Below are 15686 nucleotides of genomic sequence, written 5' to 3'. Positions count from 1 at the left end.
TTTTAAACGGTAGCAGTTGCATGTGTCGGGAGAACACCGCGCTAACGGCAGTCGTGGCCGAGTGGTTAAGGCGTCTGACTCGAAATCAGATTCCCTCTGGGAGCGTAGGTTCGAATCCTACCGGCTGCGTGCGATTTTGCGTAAAGAGGAGCAAACGTTTTCGCACACATGTGACATGCGTGGGCGAATGCGGGTGCAACCAGTGACGCCATTCTCAACAAGACGAAAATTTCCGTTTTAAGAATACTGAGTTTTCGCGACGACCGCTGCTTACTGTGCCTATCGGTTCACCTCGCACTGACGCTGGGACTGCAGAAAGCCGTCGCTGAGATGGTGAGTACACAGATGTGCTCGAAAGTGTTGGACAGAGCTAACATTTCATTTTCTTTTTAAGAATCGCAATTTCAATCATTCGAGTGCGGCAAAAGCAGTAGTGCAGCGTTTTTTTTTTTTTTTCTTTTCTTAAGATCTCGCAGCTGCTTGGAGGTATGTCCATCGTTTTAAGACGACAGAAAACTAGCGTCAGCGGTGCGTCAGTGGGAAGTCGGTGAAGTCGCCATTGGAGCCATAAGCCAGCAATTACGACATGCGAAACACTCGCACACCACGCAGCTGTACGATAATGCTCGTGCGTGGGCCCGCGTAGCTGAGTCGGTAGAGCGTTAGGTTTTCAACCGAAGGGTCCTGGGTTCAAGTCCCTGTCTGGGCGAAAATTAGTACACTTTCGTAACGGCTAATGGAAACCCTAGAGCAAAGAGTGAGGCCACGCCGTTTTCTGCCACCAGATTGCTTCTAAAGATGGCGGTTTGACTTGTCGGGAGTCGCTTCCGCCACCGGCAGTCGTGGCCGAGTGGTTAAGGCGTCTGACTTGAAATCAGATTCCCTCTGGGAGCGTATGTTCGAGTCCTGCCGACTGCGAAAATTTTCTCGCTCTCAAAAGGCGGACGTTGAGCTGCATCCTAGCAGTTGCGTCACTACTAAACACGCGGGTCACCAGCAATGTGCAGTGTTATTTGATCGAGGGCGCAGCGTTACAGTCGCGCCCAGAAGCCGCAGCTCATCTCCTCGTCTCACAGCCGTCCACCAGGTGTTAGTACAAGTGTCGCCTCACTGGGCAGTGCAGATGTGTCCATTTTAGCTTACAGACGATGACATGTAGCAATTTATGAGCTAACGCAAGTCGAATGTTTTACCGTGTGTATCTGCTAGATACTGCCTCTCATATGGTGGAGAGGCTCACTCCTTCTTGTGTCTCGTTCTCTGCACACGAGTTGCCCCTGGCATCGATATAGCACGGGTTTTCTAGCGTCAGCGTGGCGTCACGTCAAGTCAGCGAATTCAATATCACACGAATCGAGTCGACATGTTTGCTTGTTACGATGACGGAAGCTGAAGAAATGTGTGTGGAACTTCACTGCATCGGCTGCTCGCCCTTCAGCGTCCCTGTGTCTTATCAGACGAAGGTGACTGTGAAATTGGCAGCGAGGCAGAAGTGAACGAACACATGCAAATGGCAACCTTCGACGTCAGCCGAAATAGCTCAGTTGGGAGAGCGTTAGACTGAAGATCTAAAGGTCCCTGGTTCGATCCCGGGTTTCGGCAGGTACTCGTTTTGGTGCGACGCCAATGGAATTACTCTGCGTTTGTGATAATGCAACTACCGCTGACAACAAAAATGACTCTCTCCTGTAGCTGTTCTGGTTGTCTATTGCATGCCATAAGAGGAACTTACTAGACAACTAACTCCCTTAGAAGCAAAAGAATTAAAAATATCCTACCGACTGCATTCCTTTTTCTGTGTCAGGTGGTGAAGAACGTCTTCAACGGAACCGTGAAATGAGCGAAAGCGTGGGAAACATTGCATTCGAAATGCTTGTGAATTTTCCAATTGCCCAGTGAGTGTCGACAAAACACGTAAATTCTCTGCTCCAACGTATGAGACGTAACAGCTGGTGCAATTTGTTGTTGCATCGTGTGTCAGCAGTCTTCGATAGTGTGTTACGGGCTTAGCGCGATAAGTTTGTAGACAGCATTTAGGCGACGTTTTATTAGTAACGGCCCCATGCAGCGATTGCACAACAGTAAAGGACATGAGTCAATGTATAGTTGTGCATCGTAGGAGATTTTGCACCCTTGTGTGAGCCCGGATAGCTCAGTCGGTAGAGCATTAGGCTTTTAACCTAAGGGTCCAGGGTTCAAGTCCCTGTTCGGGCGGAAATTTTAATACTTTGGTAACGATTCGTCTGGTAGCGGCGGAAACGCTACGGAAAATAATGCAGCTACGCCGTTTTCTGACACCACAGTGTTTTAAACGGTAGCAGTTGCATGTGTCGGGAGAACACCGCGCTAACGGCAGTCGTGGCCGAGTGGTTAAGGCGTCTGACTCGAAATCAGATTCCCTCTGGGAGCGTAGGTTCGAATCCTACCGGCTGCGTGCGATTTTGCGTAAAGAGGAGCAAACGTTTTCGCACACATGTGACATGCGTGGGCGAATGCGGGTGCAACCAGTGACGCCATTCTCAACAAGACGAAAATTTCCGTTTTAAGAATACTGAGTTTTCGCGACGATCGCTGCTTACTGTGCCTATCGGTTCACCTCGCACTGACGCTGGGACTGCAGAAAGCCGTCGCTGAGATGGTGAGTACACAGATGTGCTCGAAAGTGTTGGACAGAGCTAACATTTCATTTTCTTTTTAAGAATCGCAATTTCAATCATTCGAGTGCGGCAAAAGCAGTAGTGCAGCGTTTTTTTTTTTTTTTTCTTTTCTTAAGATCTCGCAGCTGCTTGGAGGTATGTCCATCGTTTTAAGACGACAGAAAACTAGCGTCAGCGGTGCGTCAGTGGGAAGTCGGTGAAGTCGCCATTGGAGCCATAAGCCAGCAATTACGACATGCGAAACACTCGCACACCACGCAGCTGTACGATAATGCTCGTGCGTGGGCCCGCGTAGCTGAGTCGGTAGAGCGTTAGGTTTTCAACCGAAGGGTCCTGGGTTCAAGTCCCTGTCTGGGCGAAAATTAGTACACTTTCGTAACGGCTAATGGAAACCCTAGAGCAAAGAGTGAGGCCACGCCGTTTTCTGCCACCAGATTGCTTCTAAAGATGGCGGTTTGACTTGTCGGGAGTCGCTTCCGCCACCGGCAGTCGTGGCCGAGTGGTTAAGGCGTCTGACTTGAAATCAGATTCCCTCTGGGAGCGTAGGTTCGAGTCCTGCCGACTGCGAAAATTTTCTCGCTCTCAAAAGGCGGACGTTGAGCTGCATCCTAGCAGTTGCGTCACTACTAAACACGCGGGTCACCAGCAATGTGCAGTGTTATTTGATCGAGGGCGCAGCGTTACAGTCGCGCCCAGAAGCCGCAGCTCATCTCCTCGTCTCACAGCCGTCCACCAGGTGTTAGTACAAGTGTCGCCTCACTGGGCAGTGCAGATGTGTCCATTTTAGCTTACAGACGATGACATGTAGCAATTTATGAGCTAACGCAAGTCGAATGTTTTACCGTGTGTATCTGCTAGATACTGCCTCTCATATGGTGGAGAGGCTCACTCCTTCTTGTGTCTCGTTCTCTGCACACGAGTTGCCCCTGGCATCGATATAGCACGGGTTTTCTAGCGTCAGCGTGGCGTCACGTCAAGTCAGCGAATTCAATATCACACGAATCGAGTCGACATGTTTGCTTGTTACGATGACGGAAGCTGAAGAAATGTGTGTGGAACTTCACTGCATCGGCTGCTCGCCCTTCAGCGTCCCTGTGTCTTATCAGACGAAGGTGACTGTGAAATTGGCAGCGAGGCAGAAGTGAACGAACACATGCAAATGGCAACCTTCGACGTCAGCCGAAATAGCTCAGTTGGGAGAGCGTTAGACTGAAGATCTAAAGGTCCCTGGTTCGATCCCGGGTTTCGGCAGGTACTCGTTTTGGTGCGACGCCAATGGAATTACTCTGCGTTTGTGATAATGCAACTACCGCTGACAACAAAAATGACTCTCTCCTGTAGCTGTTCTGGTTGTCTATTGCATGCCATAAGAGGAACTTACTAGACAACTAACTCCCTTAGAAGCAAAAGAATTAAAAATATCCTACCGACTGCATTCCTTTTTCTGTGTCAGGTGGTGAAGAACGTCTTCAACGGAACCGTGAAATGAGCGAAAGCGTGGGAAACATTGCATTCGAAATGCTTGTGAATTTTCCAATTGCCCAGTGAGTGTCGACAAAACACGTAAATTCTCTGCTCCAACGTATGAGACGTAACAGCTGGTGCAATTTGTTGTTGCATCGTGTGTCAGCAGTCTTCGATAGTGTGTTACGGGCTTAGCGCGATAAGTTTGTAGACAGCATTTAGGCGACGTTTTATTAGTAACGGCCCCATGCAGCGATTGCACAACAGTAAAGGACATGAGTCAATGTATAGTTGTGCATCGTAGGAGATTTTGCACCCTTGTGTGAGCCCGGATAGCTCAGTCGGTAGAGCATTAGGCTTTTAACCTAAGGGTCCAGGGTTCAAGTCCCTGTTCGGGCGGAAATTTTAATACTTTGGTAACGATTCGTCTGGTAGCGGCGGAAACGCTACGGAAAATAATGCAGCTACGCCGTTTTCTGACACCACAGTGTTTTAAACGGTAGCAGTTGCATGTGTCGGGAGAACACCGCGCTAACGGCAGTCGTGGCCGAGTGGTTAAGGCGTCTGACTCGAAATCAGATTCCCTCTGGGAGCGTAGGTTCGAATCCTACCGGCTGCGTGCGATTTTGCGTAAACAGGAGCAAACGTTTTCGCACACATGTGACATGCGTGGGCGAATGCGGGTGCAACCAGTGACGCCATTCTCAACAAGACGAAAATTTCCGTTTTAAGAATACTGAGTTTTCGCGACGACCGCTGCTTACTGTGCCTATCGGTTCACCTCGCACTGACGCTGGGACTGCAGAAAGCCGTCGCTGAGATGGTGAGTACACAGATGTGCTCGAAAGTGTTGGACAGAGCTAACATTTCATTTTCTTTTTAAGAATCGCAATTTCAATCATTCGAGTGCGGCAAAAGCAGTAGTGCAGCGTTTTTTTTTTTTTTTTCTTTTCTTAAGATCTCGCAGCTGCTTGGAGGTATGTCCATCGTTTTAAGACGACAGAAAACTAGCGTCAGCGGTGCGTCAGTGGGAAGTCGGTGAAGTCGCCATTGGAGCCATAAGCCAGCAATTACGACATGCGAAACACTCGCACACCACGCAGCTGTACGATAATGCTCGTGCGTGGGCCCGCGTAGCTGAGTCGGTAGAGCGTTAGGTTTTCAACCGAAGGGTCCTGGGTTCAAGTCCCTGTCTGGGCGAAAATTAGTACACTTTCGTAACGGCTAATGGAAACCCTAGAGCAAAGAGTGAGGCCACGCCGTTTTCTGCCACCAGATTGCTTCTAAAGATGGCGGTTTGACTTGTCGGGAGTCGCTTCCGCCACCGGCAGTCGTGGCCGAGTGGTTAAGGCGTCTGACTTGAAATCAGATTCCCTCTGGGAGCGTAGGTTCGAGTCCTGCCGACTGCGAAAATTTTCTCGCTCTCAAAAGGCGGACGTTGAGCTGCATCCTAGCAGTTGCGTCACTACTAAACACGCGGGTCACCAGCAATGTGCAGTGTTATTTGATCGAGGGCGCAGCGTTACAGTCGCGCCCAGAAGCCGCAGCTCATCTCCTCGTCTCACAGCCGTCCACCAGGTGTTAGTACAAGTGTCGCCTCACTGGGCAGTGCAGATGTGTCCATTTTAGCTTACAGACGATGACATGTAGCAATTTATGAGCTAACGCAAGTCGAATGTTTTACCGTGTGTATCTGCTAGATACTGCCTCTCATATGGTGGAGAGGCTCACTCCTTCTTGTGTCTCGTTCTCTGCACACGAGTTGCCCCTGGCATCGATATAGCACGGGTTTTCTAGCGTCAGCGTGGCGTCACGTCAAGTCAGCGAATTCAATATCACACGAATCGAGTCGACATGTTTGCTTGTTACGATGACGGAAGCTGAAGAAATGTGTGTGGAACTTCACTGCATCGGCTGCTCGCCCTTCAGCGTCCCTGTGTCTTATCAGACGAAGGTGACTGTGAAATTGGCAGCGAGGCAGAAGTGAACGAACACATGCAAATGGCAACCTTCGACGTCAGCCGAAATAGCTCAGTTGGGAGAGCGTTAGACTGAAGATCTAAAGGTCCCTGGTTCGATCCCGGGTTTCGGCAGGTACTCGTTTTGGTGCGACGCCAATGGAATTACTCTGCGTTTGTGATAATGCAACTACCGCTGACAACAAAAATGACTCTCTCCTGTAGCTGTTCTGGTTGTCTATTGCATGCCATAAGAGGAACTTACTAGACAACTAACTCCCTTAGAAGCAAAAGAATTAAAAATATCCTACCGACTGCATTCCTTTTTCTGTGTCAGGTGGTGAAGAACGTCTTCAACGGAACCGTGAAATGAGCGAAAGCGTGGGAAACATTGCATTCGAAATGCTTGTGAATTTTCCAATTGCCCAGTGAGTGTCGACAAAACACGTAAATTCTCTGCTCCAACGTATGAGACGTAACAGCTGGTGCAATTTGTTGTTGCATCGTGTGTCAGCAGTCTTCGATAGTGTGTTACGGGCTTAGCGCGATAAGTTTGTAGACAGCATTTAGGCGACGTTTTATTAGTAACGGCCCCATGCAGCGATTGCACAACAGTAAAGGACATGAGTCAATGTATAGTTGTGCATCGTAGGAGATTTTGCACCCTTGTGTGAGCCCGGATAGCTCAGTCGGTAGAGCATTAGGCTTTTAACCTAAGGGTCCAGGGTTCAAGTCCCTGTTCGGGCGGAAATTTTAATACTTTGGTAACGATTCGTCTGGTAGCGGCGGAAACGCTACGGAAAATAATGCAGCTACGCCGTTTTCTGACACCACAGTGTTTTAAACGGTAGCAGTTGCATGTGTCGGGAGAACACCGCGCTAACGGCAGTCGTGGCCGAGTGGTTAAGGCGTCTGACTCGAAATCAGATTCCCTCTGGGAGCGTAGGTTCGAATCCTACCGGCTGCGTGCGATTTTGCGTAAACAGGAGCAAACGTTTTCGCACACATGTGACATGCGTGGGCGAATGCGGGTGCAACCAGTGACGCCATTCTCAACAAGACGAAAATTTCCGTTTTAAGAATACTGAGTTTTCGCGACGACCGCTGCTTACTGTGCCTATCGGTTCACCTCGCACTGACGCTGGGACTGCAGAAAGCCGTCGCTGAGATGGTGAGTACACAGATGTGCTCGAAAGTGTTGGACAGAGCTAACATTTCATTTTCTTTTTAAGAATCGCAATTTCAATCATTCGAGTGCGGCAAAAGCAGTAGTGCAGCGTTTTTTTTTTTTTTTCTTTTCTTAAGATCTCGCAGCTGCTTGGAGGTATGTCCATCGTTTTAAGACGACAGAAAACTAGCGTCAGCGGTGCGTCAGTGGGAAGTCGGTGAAGTCGCCATTGGAGCCATAAGCCAGCAATTACGACATGCGAAACACTCGCACACCACGCAGCTGTACGATAATGCTCGTGCGTGGGCCCGCGTAGCTGAGTCGGTAGAGCGTTAGGTTTTCAACCGAAGGGTCCTGGGTTCAAGTCCCTGTCTGGGCGAAAATTAGTACACTTTCGTAACGGCTAATGGAAACCCTAGAGCAAAGAGTGAGGCCACGCCGTTTTCTGCCACCAGATTGCTTCTAAAGATGGCGGTTTGACTTGTCGGGAGTCGCTTCCGCCACCGGCAGTCGTGGCCGAGTGGTTAAGGCGTCTGACTTGAAATCAGATTCCCTCTGGGAGCGTAGGTTCGAGTCCTGCCGACTGCGAAAATTTTCTCGCTCTCAAAAGGCGGACGTTGAGCTGCATCCTAGCAGTTGCGTCACTACTAAACACGCGGGTCACCAGCAATGTGCAGTGTTATTTGATCGAGGGCGCAGCGTTACAGTCGCGCCCAGAAGCCGCAGCTCATCTCCTCGTCTCACAGCCGTCCACCAGGTGTTAGTACAAGTGTCGCCTCACTGGGCAGTGCAGATGTGTCCATTTTAGCTTACAGACGATGACATGTAGCAATTTATGAGCTAACGCAAGTCGAATGTTTTACCGTGTGTATCTGCTAGATACTGCCTCTCATATGGTGGAGAGGCTCACTCCTTCTTGTGTCTCGTTCTCTGCACACGAGTTGCCCCTGGCATCGATATAGCACGGGTTTTCTAGCGTCAGCGTGGCGTCACGTCAAGTCAGCGAATTCAATATCACACGAATCGAGTCGACATGTTTGCTTGTTACGATGACGGAAGCTGAAGAAATGTGTGTGGAACTTCACTGCATCGGCTGCTCGCCCTTCAGCGTCCCTGTGTCTTATCAGACGAAGGTGACTGTGAAATTGGCAGCGAGGCAGAAGTGAACGAACACATGCAAATGGCAACCTTCGACGTCAGCCGAAATAGCTCAGTTGGGAGAGCGTTAGACTGAAGATCTAAAGGTCCCTGGTTCGATCCCGGGTTTCGGCAGGTACTCGTTTTGGTGCGACGCCAATGGAATTACTCTGCGTTTGTGATAATGCAACTACCGCTGACAACAAAAATGACTCTCTCCTGTAGCTGTTCTGGTTGTCTATTGCATGCCATAAGAGGAACTTACTAGACAACTAACTCCCTTAGAAGCAAAAGAATTAAAAATATCCTACCGACTGCATTCCTTTTTCTGTGTCAGGTGGTGAAGAACGTCTTCAACGGAACCGTGAAATGAGCGAAAGCGTGGGAAACATTGCATTCGAAATGCTTGTGAATTTTCCAATTGCCCAGTGAGTGTCGACAAAACACGTAAATTCTCTGCTCCAACGTATGAGACGTAACAGCTGGTGCAATTTGTTGTTGCATCGTGTGTCAGCAGTCTTCGATAGTGTGTTACGGGCTTAGCGCGATAAGTTTGTAGACAGCATTTAGGCGACGTTTTATTAGTAACGGCCCCATGCAGCGATTGCACAACAGTAAAGGACATGAGTCAATGTATAGTTGTGCATCGTAGGAGATTTTGCACCCTTGTGTGAGCCCGGATAGCTCAGTCGGTAGAGCATTAGGCTTTTAACCTAAGGGTCCAGGGTTCAAGTCCCTGTTCGGGCGGAAATTTTAATACTTTGGTAACGATTCGTCTGGTAGCGGCGGAAACGCTACGGAAAATAATGCAGCTACGCCGTTTTCTGACACCACAGTGTTTTAAACGGTAGCAGTTGCATGTGTCGGGAGAACACCGCGCTAACGGCAGTCGTGGCCGAGTGGTTAAGGCGTCTGACTCGAAATCAGATTCCCTCTGGGAGCGTAGGTTCGAATCCTACCGGCTGCGTGCGATTTTGCGTAAACAGGAGCAAACGTTTTCGCACACATGTGACATGCGTGGGCGAATGCGGGTGCAACCAGTGACGCCATTCTCAACAAGACGAAAATTTCCGTTTTAAGAATACTGAGTTTTCGCGACGACCGCTGCTTACTGTGCCTATCGGTTCACCTCGCACTGACGCTGGGACTGCAGAAAGCCGTCGCTGAGATGGTGAGTACACAGATGTGCTCGAAAGTGTTGGACAGAGCTAACATTTCATTTTCTTTTTAAGAATCGCAATTTCAATCATTCGAGTGCGGCAAAAGCAGTAGTGCAGCGTTTTTTTTTTTTTTTCTTTTCTTAAGATCTCGCAGCTGCTTGGAGGTATGTCCATCGTTTTAAGACGACAGAAAACTAGCGTCAGCGGTGCGTCAGTGGGAAGTCGGTGAAGTCGCCATTGGAGCCATAAGCCAGCAATTACGACATGCGAAACACTCGCACACCACGCAGCTGTACGATAATGCTCGTGCGTGGGCCCGCGTAGCTGAGTCGGTAGAGCGTTAGGTTTTCAACCGAAGGGTCCTGGGTTCAAGTCCCTGTCTGGGCGAAAATTAGTACACTTTCGTAACGGCTAATGGAAACCCTAGAGCAAAGAGTGAGGCCACGCCGTTTTCTGCCACCAGATTGCTTCTAAAGATGGCGGTTTGACTTGTCGGGAGTCGCTTCCGCCACCGGCAGTCGTGGCCGAGTGGTTAAGGCGTCTGACTTGAAATCAGATTCCCTCTGGGAGCGTAGGTTCGAGTCCTGCCGACTGCGAAAATTTTCTCGCTCTCAAAAGGCGGACGTTGAGCTGCATCCTAGCAGTTGCGTCACTACTAAACACGCGGGTCACCAGCAATGTGCAGTGTTATTTGATCGAGGGCGCAGCGTTACAGTCGCGCCCAGAAGCCGCAGCTCATCTCCTCGTCTCACAGCCGTCCACCAGGTGTTAGTACAAGTGTCGCCTCACTGGGCAGTGCAGATGTGTCCATTTTAGCTTACAGACGATGACATGTAGCAATTTATGAGCTAACGCAAGTCGAATGTTTTACCGTGTGTATCTGCTAGATACTGCCTCTCATATGGTGGAGAGGCTCACTCCTTCTTGTGTCTCGTTCTCTGCACACGAGTTGCCCCTGGCATCGATATAGCACGGGTTTTCTAGCGTCAGCGTGGCGTCACGTCAAGTCAGCGAATTCAATATCACACGAATCGAGTCGACATGTTTGCTTGTTACGATGACGGAAGCTGAAGAAATGTGTGTGGAACTTCACTGCATCGGCTGCTCGCCCTTCAGCGTCCCTGTGTCTTATCAGACGAAGGTGACTGTGAAATTGGCAGCGAGGCAGAAGTGAACGAACACATGCAAATGGCAACCTTCGACGTCAGCCGAAATAGCTCAGTTGGGAGAGCGTTAGACTGAAGATCTAAAGGTCCCTGGTTCGATCCCGGGTTTCGGCAGGTACTCGTTTTGGTGCGACGCCAATGGAATTACTCTGCGTTTGTGATAATGCAACTACCGCTGACAACAAAAATGACTCTCTCCTGTAGCTGTTCTGGTTGTCTATTGCATGCCATAAGAGGAACTTACTAGACAACTAACTCCCTTAGAAGCAAAAGAATTAAAAATATCCTACCGACTGCATTCCTTTTTCTGTGTCAGGTGGTGAAGAACGTCTTCAACGGAACCGTGAAATGAGCGAAAGCGTGGGAAACATTGCATTCGAAATGCTTGTGAATTTTCCAATTGCCCAGTGAGTGTCGACAAAACACGTAAATTCTCTGCTCCAACGTATGAGACGTAACAGCTGGTGCAATTTGTTGTTGCATCGTGTGTCAGCAGTCTTCGATAGTGTGTTACGGGCTTAGCGCGATAAGTTTGTAGACAGCATTTAGGCGACGTTTTATTAGTAACGGCCCCATGCAGCGATTGCACAACAGTAAAGGACATGAGTCAATGTATAGTTGTGCATCGTAGGAGATTTTGCACCCTTGTGTGAGCCCGGATAGCTCAGTCGGTAGAGCATTAGGCTTTTAACCTAAGGGTCCAGGGTTCAAGTCCCTGTTCGGGCGGAAATTTTAATACTTTGGTAACGATTCGTCTGGTAGCGGCGGAAACGCTACGGAAAATAATGCAGCTACGCCGTTTTCTGACACCACAGTGTTTTAAACGGTAGCAGTTGCATGTGTCGGGAGAACACCGCGCTAACGGCAGTCGTGGCCGAGTGGTTAAGGCGTCTGACTCGAAATCAGATTCCCTCTGGGAGCGTAGGTTCGAATCCTACCGGCTGCGTGCGATTTTGCGTAAAGAGGAGCAAACGTTTTCGCACACATGTGACATGCGTGGGCGAATGCGGGTGCAACCAGTGACGCCATTCTCAACAAGACGAAAATTTCCGTTTTAAGAATACTGAGTTTTCGCGACGACCGCTGCTTACTGTGCCTATCGGTTCACCTCGCACTGACGCTGGGACTGCAGAAAGCCGTCGCTGAGATGGTGAGTACACAGATGTGCTCGAAAGTGTTGGACAGAGCTAACATTTCATTTTCTTTTTAAGAATCGCAATTTCAATCATTCGAGTGCGGCAAAAGCAGTAGTGCAGCGTTTTTTTTTTTTTTTTTCTTTTCTTAAGATCTCGCAGCTGCTTGGAGGTATGTCCATCGTTTTAAGACGACAGAAAACTAGCGTCAGCGGTGCGTCAGTGGGAAGTCGGTGAAGTCGCCATTGGAGCCATAAGCCAGCAATTACGACATGCGAAACACTCGCACACCACGCAGCTGTACGATAATGCTCGTGCGTGGGCCCGCGTAGCTGAGTCGGTAGAGCGTTAGGTTTTCAACCGAAGGGTCCTGGGTTCAAGTCCCTGTCTGGGCGAAAATTAGTACACTTTCGTAACGGCTAATGGAAACCCTAGAGCAAAGAGTGAGGCCACGCCGTTTTCTGCCACCAGATTGCTTCTAAAGATGGCGGTTTGACTTGTCGGGAGTCGCTTCCGCCACCGGCAGTCGTGGCCGAGTGGTTAAGGCGTCTGACTTGAAATCAGATTCCCTCTGGGAGCGTAGGTTCGAGTCCTGCCGACTGCGAAAATTTTCTCGCTCTCAAAAGGCGGACGTTGAGCTGCATCCTAGCAGTTGCGTCACTACTAAACACGCGGGTCACCAGCAATGTGCAGTGTTATTTGATCGAGGGCGCAGCGTTACAGTCGCGCCCAGAAGCCGCAGCTCATCTCCTCGTCTCACAGCCGTCCACCAGGTGTTAGTACAAGTGTCGCCTCACTGGGCAGTGCAGATGTGTCCATTTTAGCTTACAGACGATGACATGTAGCAATTTATGAGCTAACGCAAGTCGAATGTTTTACCGTGTGTATCTGCTAGATACTGCCTCTCATATGGTGGAGAGGCTCACTCCTTCTTGTGTCTCGTTCTCTGCACACGAGTTGCCCCTGGCATCGATATAGCACGGGTTTTCTAGCGTCAGCGTGGCGTCACGTCAAGTCAGCGAATTCAATATCACACGAATCGAGTCGACATGTTTGCTTGTTACGATGACGGAAGCTGAAGAAATGTGTGTGGAACTTCACTGCATCGGCTGCTCGCCCTTCAGCGTCCCTGTGTCTTATCAGACGAAGGTGACTGTGAAATTGGCAGCGAGGCAGAAGTGAACGAACACATGCAAATGGCAACCTTCGACGTCAGCCGAAATAGCTCAGTTGGGAGAGCGTTAGACTGAAGATCTAAAGGTCCCTGGTTCGATCCCGGGTTTCGGCAGGTACTCGTTTTGGTGCGACGCCAATGGAATTACTCTGCGTTTGTGATAATGCAACTACCGCTGACAACAAAAATGACTCTCTCCTGTAGCTGTTCTGGTTGTCTATTGCATGCCATAAGAGGAACTTACTAGACAACTAACTCCCTTAGAAGCAAAAGAATTAAAAATATCCTACCGACTGCATTCCTTTTTCTGTGTCAGGTGGTGAAGAACGTCTTCAACGGAACCGTGAAATGAGCGAAAGCGTGGGAAACATTGCATTCGAAATGCTTGTGAATTTTCCAATTGCCCAGTGAGTGTCGACAAAACACGTAAATTCTCTGCTCCAACGTATGAGACGTAACAGCTGGTGCAATTTGTTGTTGCATCGTGTGTCAGCAGTCTTCGATAGTGTGTTACGGGCTTAGCGCGATAAGTTTGTAGACAGCATTTAGGCGACGTTTTATTAGTAACGGCCCCATGCAGCGATTGCACAACAGTAAAGGACATGAGTCAATGTATAGTTGTGCATCGTAGGAGATTTTGCACCCTTGTGTGAGCCCGGATAGCTCAGTCGGTAGAGCATTAGGCTTTTAACCTAAGGGTCCAGGGTTCAAGTCCCTGTTCGGGCGGAAATTTTAATACTTTGGTAACGATTCGTCTGGTAGCGGCGGAAACGCTACGGAAAATAATGCAGCTACGCCGTTTTCTGACACCACAGTGTTTTAAACGGTAGCAGTTGCATGTGTCGGGAGAACACCGCGCTAACGGCAGTCGTGGCCGAGTGGTTAAGGCGTCTGACTCGAAATCAGATTCCCTCTGGGAGCGTAGGTTCGAATCCTACCGGCTGCGTGCGATTTTGCGTAAACAGGAGCAAACGTTTTCGCACACATGTGACATGCGTGGGCGAATGCGGGTGCAACCAGTGACGCCATTCTCAACAAGACGAAAATTTCCGTTTTAAGAATACTGAGTTTTCGCGACGACCGCTGCTTACTGTGCCTATCGGTTCACCTCGCACTGACGCTGGGACTGCAGAAAGCCGTCGCTGAGATGGTGAGTACACAGATGTGCTCGAAAGTGTTGGACAGAGCTAACATTTCATTTTCTTTTTAAGAATCGCAATTTCAATCATTCGAGTGCGGCAAAAGCAGTAGTGCAGCGTTTTTTTTTTTTTTTTTCTTTTCTTAAGATCTCGCAGCTGCTTGGAGGTATGTCCATCGTTTTAAGACGACAGAAAACTAGCGTCAGCGGTGCGTCAGTGGGAAGTCGGTGAAGTCGCCATTGGAGCCATAAGCCAGCAATTACGACATGCGAAACACTCGCACACCACGCAGCTGTACGATAATGCTCGTGCGTGGGCCCGCGTAGCTGAGTCGGTAGAGCGTTAGGTTTTCAACCGAAGGGTCCTGGGTTCAAGTCCCTGTCTGGGCGAAAATTAGTACACTTTCGTAACGGCTAATGGAAACCCTAGAGCAAAGAGTGAGGCCACGCCGTTTTCTGCCACCAGATTGCTTCTAAAGATGGCGGTTTGACTTGTCGGGAGTCGCTTCCGCCACCGGCAGTCGTGGCCGAGTGGTTAAGGCGTCTGACTTGAAATCAGATTCCCTCTGGGAGCGTAGGTTCGAGTCCTGCCGACTGCGAAAATTTTCTCGCTCTCAAAAGGCGGACGTTGAGCTGCATCCTAGCAGTTGCGTCACTACTAAACACGCGGGTCACCAGCAATGTGCAGTGTTATTTGATCGAGGGCGCAGCGTTACAGTCGCGCCCAGAAGCCGCAGCTCATCTCCTCGTCTCACAGCCGTCCACCAGGTGTTAGTACAAGTGTCGCCTCACTGGGCAGTGCAGATGTGTCCATTTTAGCTTACAGACGATGACATGTAGCAATTTATGAGCTAACGCAAGTCGAATGTTTTACCGTGTGTATCTGCTAGATACTGCCTCTCATATGGTGGAGAGGCTCACTCCTTCTTGTGTCTCGTTCTCTGCACACGAGTTGCCCCTGGCATCGATATAGCACGGGTTTTCTAGCGTCAGCGTGGCGTCACGTCAAGTCAGCGAATTCAATATCACACGAATCGAGTCGACATGTTTGCTTGTTACGATGACGGAAGCTGAAGAAATGTGTGTGGAACTTCACTGCATCGGCTGCTCGCCCTTCAGCGTCCCTGTGTCTTATCAGACGAAGGTGACTGTGAAATTGGCAGCGAGGCAGAAGTGAACGAACACATGCAAATGGCAACCTTCGACGTCAGCCGAAATAGCTCAGTTGGGAGAGCGTTAGACTGAAGATCTAAAGGTCCCTGGTTCGATCCCGGGTTTCGGCAGGTACTCGTTTTGGTGCGACGCCAATGGAATTACTCTGCGTTTGTGATAATGCAACTACCGCTGACAACAAAAATGACTCTCTCCTGTAGCTGTTCTGGTTGTCTATTGCATGCCATAAGAGGAACTTACTAGACAACTAACTCCCTTAGAAGCAAAAGAATTAAAAATATCCTACCGACTGCATTCCTTTTTCTGTGTCAGGTGGTGAAGAACGTCTTCAACGGAACCGTGAAATGAGCGAAAGCGT

At 49.4% G+C, this 15686-nt stretch overlaps 27 non-coding genes across 27 annotated transcripts; all 27 read left to right on the top strand.

Moving 5' to 3' along the window:
• The first annotated feature begins 47 nt into the window (after window positions 1-47).
• Window positions 48-129, top strand: Trnas-cga (transfer RNA serine (anticodon CGA)). The gene has a single exon. It is a non-coding gene; the product is annotated as a tRNA-Ser (tRNA).
• Window positions 130-836: 707 nt separating this feature from the next.
• Window positions 837-918, top strand: Trnas-uga (transfer RNA serine (anticodon UGA)). Its single transcript has one exon. It is a non-coding gene; the product is annotated as a tRNA-Ser (tRNA).
• Window positions 919-1529: 611 nt separating this feature from the next.
• Window positions 1530-1602, top strand: Trnaf-gaa (transfer RNA phenylalanine (anticodon GAA)). The gene has a single exon. It is a non-coding gene; the product is annotated as a tRNA-Phe (tRNA).
• A 539-nt stretch (window positions 1603-2141) lies between these two features.
• Trnak-uuu (transfer RNA lysine (anticodon UUU)) lies at window positions 2142-2214 on the top strand. The gene has a single exon. It is a non-coding gene; the product is annotated as a tRNA-Lys (tRNA).
• A 138-nt stretch (window positions 2215-2352) lies between these two features.
• On the top strand, window positions 2353-2434 carry Trnas-cga (transfer RNA serine (anticodon CGA)). The gene has a single exon. It is a non-coding gene; the product is annotated as a tRNA-Ser (tRNA).
• A 708-nt stretch (window positions 2435-3142) lies between these two features.
• Window positions 3143-3224, top strand: Trnas-uga (transfer RNA serine (anticodon UGA)). Its single transcript has one exon. It is a non-coding gene; the product is annotated as a tRNA-Ser (tRNA).
• A 611-nt stretch (window positions 3225-3835) lies between these two features.
• Window positions 3836-3908, top strand: Trnaf-gaa (transfer RNA phenylalanine (anticodon GAA)). The gene has a single exon. It is a non-coding gene; the product is annotated as a tRNA-Phe (tRNA).
• A 539-nt stretch (window positions 3909-4447) lies between these two features.
• On the top strand, window positions 4448-4520 carry Trnak-uuu (transfer RNA lysine (anticodon UUU)). The gene has a single exon. It is a non-coding gene; the product is annotated as a tRNA-Lys (tRNA).
• Window positions 4521-4658: 138 nt separating this feature from the next.
• Window positions 4659-4740, top strand: Trnas-cga (transfer RNA serine (anticodon CGA)). The gene has a single exon. It is a non-coding gene; the product is annotated as a tRNA-Ser (tRNA).
• A 708-nt stretch (window positions 4741-5448) lies between these two features.
• Trnas-uga (transfer RNA serine (anticodon UGA)) lies at window positions 5449-5530 on the top strand. The gene has a single exon. It is a non-coding gene; the product is annotated as a tRNA-Ser (tRNA).
• A 611-nt stretch (window positions 5531-6141) lies between these two features.
• Trnaf-gaa (transfer RNA phenylalanine (anticodon GAA)) lies at window positions 6142-6214 on the top strand. The gene has a single exon. It is a non-coding gene; the product is annotated as a tRNA-Phe (tRNA).
• Window positions 6215-6753: 539 nt separating this feature from the next.
• Window positions 6754-6826, top strand: Trnak-uuu (transfer RNA lysine (anticodon UUU)). The gene has a single exon. It is a non-coding gene; the product is annotated as a tRNA-Lys (tRNA).
• A 138-nt stretch (window positions 6827-6964) lies between these two features.
• Trnas-cga (transfer RNA serine (anticodon CGA)) lies at window positions 6965-7046 on the top strand. The gene has a single exon. It is a non-coding gene; the product is annotated as a tRNA-Ser (tRNA).
• Window positions 7047-7753: 707 nt separating this feature from the next.
• Trnas-uga (transfer RNA serine (anticodon UGA)) lies at window positions 7754-7835 on the top strand. The gene has a single exon. It is a non-coding gene; the product is annotated as a tRNA-Ser (tRNA).
• A 611-nt stretch (window positions 7836-8446) lies between these two features.
• Trnaf-gaa (transfer RNA phenylalanine (anticodon GAA)) lies at window positions 8447-8519 on the top strand. Its single transcript has one exon. It is a non-coding gene; the product is annotated as a tRNA-Phe (tRNA).
• A 539-nt stretch (window positions 8520-9058) lies between these two features.
• On the top strand, window positions 9059-9131 carry Trnak-uuu (transfer RNA lysine (anticodon UUU)). Its single transcript has one exon. It is a non-coding gene; the product is annotated as a tRNA-Lys (tRNA).
• A 138-nt stretch (window positions 9132-9269) lies between these two features.
• On the top strand, window positions 9270-9351 carry Trnas-cga (transfer RNA serine (anticodon CGA)). The gene has a single exon. It is a non-coding gene; the product is annotated as a tRNA-Ser (tRNA).
• Window positions 9352-10058: 707 nt separating this feature from the next.
• Trnas-uga (transfer RNA serine (anticodon UGA)) lies at window positions 10059-10140 on the top strand. The gene has a single exon. It is a non-coding gene; the product is annotated as a tRNA-Ser (tRNA).
• Window positions 10141-10751: 611 nt separating this feature from the next.
• On the top strand, window positions 10752-10824 carry Trnaf-gaa (transfer RNA phenylalanine (anticodon GAA)). Its single transcript has one exon. It is a non-coding gene; the product is annotated as a tRNA-Phe (tRNA).
• Window positions 10825-11363: 539 nt separating this feature from the next.
• Trnak-uuu (transfer RNA lysine (anticodon UUU)) lies at window positions 11364-11436 on the top strand. Its single transcript has one exon. It is a non-coding gene; the product is annotated as a tRNA-Lys (tRNA).
• A 138-nt stretch (window positions 11437-11574) lies between these two features.
• Trnas-cga (transfer RNA serine (anticodon CGA)) lies at window positions 11575-11656 on the top strand. Its single transcript has one exon. It is a non-coding gene; the product is annotated as a tRNA-Ser (tRNA).
• Window positions 11657-12365: 709 nt separating this feature from the next.
• On the top strand, window positions 12366-12447 carry Trnas-uga (transfer RNA serine (anticodon UGA)). Its single transcript has one exon. It is a non-coding gene; the product is annotated as a tRNA-Ser (tRNA).
• Window positions 12448-13058: 611 nt separating this feature from the next.
• Window positions 13059-13131, top strand: Trnaf-gaa (transfer RNA phenylalanine (anticodon GAA)). The gene has a single exon. It is a non-coding gene; the product is annotated as a tRNA-Phe (tRNA).
• A 539-nt stretch (window positions 13132-13670) lies between these two features.
• On the top strand, window positions 13671-13743 carry Trnak-uuu (transfer RNA lysine (anticodon UUU)). The gene has a single exon. It is a non-coding gene; the product is annotated as a tRNA-Lys (tRNA).
• Window positions 13744-13881: 138 nt separating this feature from the next.
• On the top strand, window positions 13882-13963 carry Trnas-cga (transfer RNA serine (anticodon CGA)). Its single transcript has one exon. It is a non-coding gene; the product is annotated as a tRNA-Ser (tRNA).
• Window positions 13964-14672: 709 nt separating this feature from the next.
• On the top strand, window positions 14673-14754 carry Trnas-uga (transfer RNA serine (anticodon UGA)). Its single transcript has one exon. It is a non-coding gene; the product is annotated as a tRNA-Ser (tRNA).
• A 611-nt stretch (window positions 14755-15365) lies between these two features.
• On the top strand, window positions 15366-15438 carry Trnaf-gaa (transfer RNA phenylalanine (anticodon GAA)). The gene has a single exon. It is a non-coding gene; the product is annotated as a tRNA-Phe (tRNA).
• The last annotated feature ends 248 nt before the right edge of the window (window positions 15439-15686 follow it).

This window comes from Schistocerca cancellata, unplaced genomic scaffold (assembly GCF_023864275.1).
Source record: "Schistocerca cancellata isolate TAMUIC-IGC-003103 unplaced genomic scaffold, iqSchCanc2.1 HiC_scaffold_502, whole genome shotgun sequence".
NCBI classification, from domain to species: Eukaryota; Metazoa; Arthropoda; class Insecta; order Orthoptera; family Acrididae; genus Schistocerca; species Schistocerca cancellata.
The sequence above is the reverse complement of the archived record's forward strand: the minus strand, read 5'-3'. Positions and strand labels throughout refer to the sequence as shown.